Raw genomic sequence first — 8,146 nt, forward strand, 5'->3', positions numbered from 1 at the left:
AATTAATTCTTGACTACAAGACATGTACAGTGAGTAAATGCATGTAAATTTAAACTGAGTTGCAAAAACAACTCCCTTCATACATTGCGTGTAATGCACACTTAGCCATGGATTTTTAAGGGTAAACTATAATATTTATAATTTCAGCGTAATGCAGCAGACATCTCTCATCATATGAAATTAACAAATAAATGTTGCAAATACCTATGGAAGCCCGTTTCTGCCAATGAATAAAAATTTTAAAAGGTAATTGCGACTTTTTATCTTACAATTCTGACTTTTTTCTCGCAATTCTAGCTTTTTTCTCAGAATTGTGTCATATAAACTTGCAATTCTAACTTTTTTTCTCAGTATTGTGAGATATAAACTCAATTGCGAGTTATTAAATCAGAATTGCAAGATACTGTATAAAGTCAGAATTGCGGGATATAAACGCGCAATTGCGAGAAATAAAGACATTAATTGCAATCATTAATGCAAAAAATATATTTGTGGTACTCTCCCATTCACTGCTATTCAAGTTAATCCAACTACGACGACTTCCGCTGCTGAGAAACCTGGAAATGTGAAAAGGGTCCATTGCAAGTTTATTACACAATTCTGACTTAATTTCTCAGAATTGCGAGTTTATATCTCACAATTCTGAGAAAAAAATCTGAATTGCCAGTTTATATCTCACAATTCTGACTTAATTTCTCATAATTGCATGTTTATATCTCACAATTCTGAGAAAAAAAGTCAGAATTGCAAGATGTAAAGTTGAAATTGTGAGATAAAAATTCGTAATTACCTTTTTTATTTTTTATTCAGTGGCAGAAACAGGCTTCCATAAATACCCAATATTACAAATATTACTAACAACAAATCTATGTACCATTGCAATCACAACCAACATAGCAGAATGTCAGTGAAATCAGCCTGAGCTGTCCAAATTGTGTTTATGCTCATTTAGAGAGTTGATGCCGACTGCACATTCACACTGTCCATGCTGATGACATTGGAAATGCTTAAAACAGTGGGGCGGACAGACTGTCTGTGTTTGTTTTTAGAGAGGATAGTGGTAGTAGACAACACCCGGGGGAATGTGGGTAAAATCAGGCCAACAACAGGACCTCAACTCACCCTGCCCCCCTCCCCAGTCAGCTCGTCTGATCAGCGTTTAACAAACCCAGCACAATACCACCTCTCCGCAGCGGATTTCCATACTCATCAAAGCCAAAGTGGAGAAAGCTAAGACAAAGAAGTCTCATGTAATAAATAATTAAAGCCTAAATCTTTCAATCAAATCCCATTGTTTAGCATTTTTTCTTCCTAATTTTCTTTTCAGGGCTGCTGAAAAATATTTGATTAAAAAGACCGAGTGTGATAGGATAATATCTACGTATTTTAATGACTGTAACTGCTGTGCAAACAGCTTCTTTATTGAGGTGAAATGTAAAAATGAATAAAAAGATGCTGTTTGAATCTCTCACCTGCAGAAAACGGGACAAAGAAATTCTAGCAGAATCTATTCAGATGTGCCATCAGGTGTCAAAAGGCAATTACAGATGGCTGACAGAATGTGAGGTGACTTATCATTAATCAGAGAGGCAGGCAGGCAAATCCCACAATCCCTCAACACACACAATTTCACACACTGGCAGGACAGAATCACGGTCAGGGTATGTGGCAGAGTTAAACGCATACACAAAAGATCCTAACCACAGACAACCTCATGAGACGGTGGGGGAGGAAGACACGAAATGAGCCATTTTCATAAATCAATACCATGTGCCTGGCAAACCATTGACTTGGTGATGGAAGCTTCCATCTTCTCTGTGTCCTCTGGCAGATTGTTGGACTAGTGTGTGTGTGTGTGTGTGTGTGTGTTTCTGGGGTAGATGTTGGGGTGCTGCCACTTTCTCAGCCAAATAACAGCAAGGCTCCTTTTGCAGCTGTCACTGGCTTTACATTTGACTGCTGTAATACTTCTCAAAATTTGTATATTATCTGAATAAAAGTGGTGCGAAATTAGGGTGCTGCTATGCATTTGCTTATATGTTTGCAGCATGTTGTTATGTGTGTGGTTTCGAAGGTTTTCTGGGTGATTGCTAGGTGGCTGCTTACTGGCTTAAGACAATACTTAATTTGAGTTAAGTTAAAGTTAAGCAAAGTATTTTTATTTTTTATTTTTCCAACTGGGAAACTTTTTACTTCACTTTACTCCAAAGCATAATATCATACTTTTTACTCCACCACATTTTATAAAACCATATACTCAATATTCAATGTTACTCAATATTCTGAAATGAAGAAATCAACATTTCAATTTGTGAATGAACTAACTGCACTCAATGATTCATTATTTACAAATCTGACTAATCCGATTGCGACTGTTCTTGAGTTAACAACTGATTCAATGAATCAGAGTGAATCTCCATTTAAAAATTCAGACAAAATATTGCTACTTTGTAGTCCTAAAGTACTGTAAAGATATTTTGATATATTCCTTTATTATTTGCCCAGATGAATGACATTGAGCACATCTGAAACGGCTCTTTTCAAGGACAGAATGGTAAAGCACCTCCATTAGATGCAGTACATTTCCATTTCCCACTTTACCAGTGATGGCGTATCCCCATTATCTGTTGTCTCCTGAGCCATCAGAATGGGGATATTGCAATCGTACATCACAAAACCAGGCATACATTTAACAAAAACTTACATGACAAGTATAAAAATGGAAAAAAGCCCCAGTTGACCATGCTGAGTAAAAGATGCTTCATTTTTCTGTAAAATAGTGTTCGCTTACCACTGCAATCTGACACAGCAAAAGGAAGAAGATGCTGCAGAGAAGATCTAAGCAAAAACAAACAATCCTAGAGGAGGCATAAGGGATTTATGGGAGAAAATATAGGAGATTTATACAGGGAGTCTGACATCTCTGTGCATTGAGCATTTGTTTGCCTCAGCAAATGCAATAAAATCCACATTGTGTTTGGAAAGTAGTCTTAAATCTGTTCAGAAATTAGTGATATGGGATTTAACTCCGTCCATAAAAAAACAGAGAGCTTCTCTCATAACAGAAACCAAAACTAACATGGCTGGTCGATGTGGATGCTGAGGCTTGAACATATTAAATATTAATTAAAAGGGAGGAAATTCATGAATAATGTAGTCACTCGATGTTTGTGTTTTGTACAGCTGATCCGATTTGCTTCAAATTGCCTCCATTCAAAGCCACATCTTGCTGATGAGCTGAACAGAGGGTCATACAATGAGAGACAGCACAGCATCTTGCATCTGCCCAAAGGAGCTAGCTGGCAGAGCACAGGATCCTGGGTATTTTCATCACCTACGGGAGAAGCGCTAAAGCGTAACGGCTTAGAAATGACAGTGGAGTGAGGGGGGCAGAGGAAGGCAATGGCACAGAAAAATGGCTGGGAATCTGTGAAGGAGTGGTGGGGGGAGACAGACAGGAAATCAGTGAAGAGAAAGGGGGAGGGGAAGAATAACTGAGCATTGATTGGGGGATTGTGGGTTATTTTGGTTTAAGATAAATGCATCCCCATGAGCTACGCACTGAGAAATGAGAGACAAAGAATAAGAGGAAGCAGAACTCAAAGGCCTACAAACAAGGAGATTCATAGAGAAGAGCAGTAGCATTTTTAAATTGGCTTCACTAGGAGCCTTTGGCACAAATGTTGGAACCGCTGGCAAAACTGGCAGACTTGGCACAAGTCAAACCAGTCTGCCATATGCTGATAAAGGGATTGTGCATGAAAGAAAGATGATCCAAACCTTAAGACACACATGTGAATGGTTTCAGTGTTTAGGGCCAACCATAAGCTGTTTTTTGTGCAAAATAACACATTAGCGCCTGTCACTCACAAAAGATCGACACAAGTGATATCAGCTCTGCTGGGATGCTCGGTTATTGCCTGGAGGTATACAATGTGATTAATACACTGACAAAATTCCCACAAATACGTTTTTTTTTCCCCCTTAGGGAACCCAAAATGAACCTGTGTCAGGATGACACCTTTATCCAGCTCTGAATCTATATGAAATATCAAACAATCAATCTCTGATTCAGGAAGAGCATAGATTAAACACTTTAATATGTGTCTGCTCATGAATGTAGCAGTCAAGTGAGACTATGAAACAGAAACACAGATCCTAGAACTGAGAGTTTGATATTGAACACAAGCGTGATGGAAAACCATGTCAGTTTGTGTTTAAAAGCATCTCGATAATGGGTACTCCCTGATAACATCTTTTGAAATAGCGCATAAGATCTTGAAATGGGAGAGTGGTAAAAAAACACTCCATGCGCAGACAGAATAGATGCTTTGATTTCTAATAACAGTCAGTCACTGAAGACAGTAAAGGGAGAGTGGGGAATTTATACTTAGAACCCACAATCATTTTGTGTGACGGTGAAATGACACTGGCAGTCAATAAATCTGCCATTCTAAGTATTCTCATGCTCCTGAGGAAAAATAAAGGTAGAAAAGTCCCTTTAAAAATGCCACAAAGTACTGCACGTTGTGTATTTACACAGACAAAATACAAAAATGCTGTGAGGTGGTGGGATTTGGGTGCCATATTTTTCTATTGTTGCCTTGTTGTTCAGTATGCTGTGGTGTGAGGTGTGCTGTTGAAAAGTAATGGTGTCAATGAATCACAGGAACGTAGGGTGGTGCAGATATGGCACCTTGCTGTCTCTGAAGCTGATTAAGTAAGTGCATGAGTGTGTGCCATAATGAAGTCTTAAGAAATTCCTGATCAGATTTAATTTTTGAAAACCAGCCAAATACCATATGAAATATGATGAATGTCTTATGGAAAAATTGGATGTCGCCCATTGTGATTTTTGTGAGGAATTTCTTCAGCAAGCTGTATTAAATTGATCAAAAGTGTAAGTAAATACATATAAATTGATATAAAAGATTTATATTTTAAAAAATAGAAAATGGAAAATTGCTATTTTAAATTATAATAAGATTTCACTATTGTTTTATTGTATTTTAATCAAATAAATTTGAATTGCAGTTTTGGTGAGCATAGAAACATTTTCAATGTTCAATATTTTCTTTCAAAAACATTTTAAAAATCTTACTGACCCAAAGCTCTTGAATGGTAGTGTATAATGAGGTTTGATAAGGTTAGCAGTGGTTAGTCTTGAGGTCTAAGAATGTTATCATGATTCATAGGAGCAAGCATGAAGAGGAGACAGACAGGAAATCAGTGAAGAGAAAGTGGGAGGTGAAGAATAACTGAGCATTGATTGGGGGATTGTGGGTTATTTTGGTTTAAGATAAATGCATCCCCATGAGCTACGCACTGAGAAATGAGAGACAAAGAATAAGAGGAAGCAGAACTCAAAGGCCTACAAACAAGGAGATTCATAGAGAAGAGCAGTAGCATTTTTAAATTGGCTTCACTAGGAGCCTTTGGCACAAATGTTGGAACCGCTGGCAAAACTGGCAGACTTGGCACAAGTCAAACCAGTCTGCCATATGCTGATAAAGGGATTGTGCATGAAAGAAAGATGATCCAAACCTTAAGACACACATGTGAATGGTTTCAGTGTTTAGGGCCAACCATAAGCTGTTTTTTGTGCAAAATAACACATTAGCGCCTGTCACTCACAAAAGATCGACACAAGTGATATCAGCTCTGCTGGGATGCTCGGTTATTGCCTGGAGGTATACAATGTGATTAATACACTGACAAAATTCCCACAAATACGTTTTTTTTTCCCCCTTAGGGAACCCAAAATGAACCTGTGTCAGGATGACACCTTTATCCAGCTCTGAATCTATATGAAATATCAAACAATCAATCTCTGATTCAGGAAGAGCATAGATTAAACACTTTAATATGTGTCTGCTCATGAATGTAGCAGTCAAGTGAGACTATGAAACAGAAACACAGATCCTAGAACTGAGAGTTTGATATTGAACACAAGCGTGATGGAAAACCATGTCAGTTTGTGTTTAAAAGCATCTCGATAATGGGTACTCCCTGATAACATCTTTTGAAATAGCGCATAAGATCTTGAAATGGGAGAGTGGTAAAAAAACACTCCATGCGCAGACAGAATAGATGCTTTGATTTCTAATAACAGTCAGTCACTGAAGACAGTAAAGCGAGAGTGGGGAATTTATACTTAGAACCCACAATCATTTTGTGTGACGGTGAAATGACACTGGCAGTCAATAAATCTGCCATTCTAAGTATTCTCATGCTCCTGAGGAAAAATAAATAAAGGTAGAAAAGTCCCTTTAAAAATGCCACAAAGTACTGCGCGTTGTGTATTTACACAGACAAAATACAAAAATGCTGTGAGGTGGTGGGATTTGGGTGCCATATTGTTCTATTGTTGCCTTGTTGTTCAGTATGCTGTGGTGTGAGGTGTGCTGTTGAAAAGTAATGGTGTCAATGAATCACAGGAACGTAGGGTGGTGCGGATATGGCACCTTGCTGTCTCTGAAGCTGATTAAGTAAGTGCATGAGTGTGTGCCATAATGAAGTCTTAAAAAATTCCTGATCAGATTTAATTTTTGAAAACCAGCCAAATACCATATGAAATATGATGAATGTCTTATGGAAAAATTGGATGTCGCCCATTGTGATTTTTGTGAGGAATTTCTTCAGCAAGCTGTATTAAATTGATCAAAAGTGTAAGTAAATACATATAAATTGATATAAAAGATTTATATTTTAAAAAATAGAAAATGGAAAATTGCTATTTTAAATTATAATAAGATTTCACTATTGTTTTATTGTATTTTAATCAAATAAATTTGAATTGCAGTTTTGGTGAGCATAGAAACATTTTCAATGTTCAATATTTTCTTTCAAAAACATTTAAAAAATCTTACTGACCCAAAGCTCTTGAATGGTAGTGTATAATGAGGTTTGATAAGGTTAGCAGTATTTGAATTGCAGTTTTGGTGAGCATAGAAACATTTTCAATGTTCAATATTTTCTTTCAAAAACATTTTAAAAATCTTACTGACCCAAAGCTCTTGAATGGTAGTGTATAATGAGGTTTGATAAGGTTAGCTGAGGTTAGTCTTGAGGTCTAAGAATGTTATCATGATTCATAGGAGCAAGCATGAAGAGCCTTGCACTTTGTGGGAGGACATTCGATTTTCAAATGCATATATATTTATATGGTGTCCAAAAAAGTATATTTCGACCCTTAAGTCAGAACTAAAAATGTCTGCATGCCATTGCAATAGGTAACAAAATATTAAACAAGTGATAGTAAAGCTAACTAACTTTACTTTTTTGTGCATTTTTTATTAAAAGATGTATGATGCAAATACCTCTTTTTGCTAAATATTTCACTTTAAAAGTATTATTTTCTTGTAAAATTAATGACACTGGTCTGATATATTCGTTATACCATGCAAGGACATTCATGTGTCCAAATAGCCACTGTATATATTTATACAAGTACACAGAAAGCCTAAGCTTTCAAGTAACATAACAAGTCTGAAGTATTGAGCTCGAACCTTCTGCAGAAAGAGGACGATCCTCTTCACCATCTCTGCTCTCTGCTCCTCCAGGCTGAAGATTGTTCGAGGGGTGCGAATGAACACTTTGGTCTTGCCGTAGGCCACGTCGTGTTCGAACCCACAACCCTGCAATAGACGTTTCACTTTTCAAATGCATATATATTTATATGGTGTCCAAAAAAGTATATTTCGACCCTTAAGTCAGAACTAAAAATGTCTGCATGCCATTGCAATAGGTAACAAAATATTAAACAAGTGATAGTAAAGCTAACTAACTTTACTTTTTTGTGCATTTTTTTATTAAAAGATGTATGATGCAAATACCTCTTTTTGCTAAATATTTCACTTTAAAAGTATTATTTACTTGTAAAATTAATGACACTGGTCTGATATATTCGTTATACCATGCAAGGACATTCATGTGTCCAAATAGCCACTGTATATATTTATACAAGTACACAGAAAGCCTAAGCTACACATAACAAGTCTGAAGTATTGAGCTCGAACCTTCTGCAGAAAGAGGACGATCCTCTTCACCATCTCTGCTCTCTGCTCCTCCAGGCTGAAGATTGTTCGAGGGGTGCGAATGAACACTTTGGTCTTGCCGTAGGCCACGTCGTGTTCGAACCCACAAC

At 37.0% G+C, this 8,146-nt stretch overlaps 1 pseudogene; it reads right to left on the reverse strand.

Annotated features, from left to right (window-relative positions):
• LOC107565657 (unconventional myosin-Id-like) overlaps positions 1 to 8,146 on the reverse strand; it is an 89,994-nt pseudogene that overhangs the window by 34,344 nt on the left and 47,504 nt on the right.

This window comes from Sinocyclocheilus grahami, unplaced genomic scaffold, assembly GCF_001515645.1.
Source record: "Sinocyclocheilus grahami isolate Dianchi unplaced genomic scaffold, SAMN03320097.WGS_v1.1 scaffold26.1, whole genome shotgun sequence".
Taxonomy (NCBI): domain Eukaryota; kingdom Metazoa; phylum Chordata; class Actinopteri; order Cypriniformes; family Cyprinidae; genus Sinocyclocheilus; species Sinocyclocheilus grahami.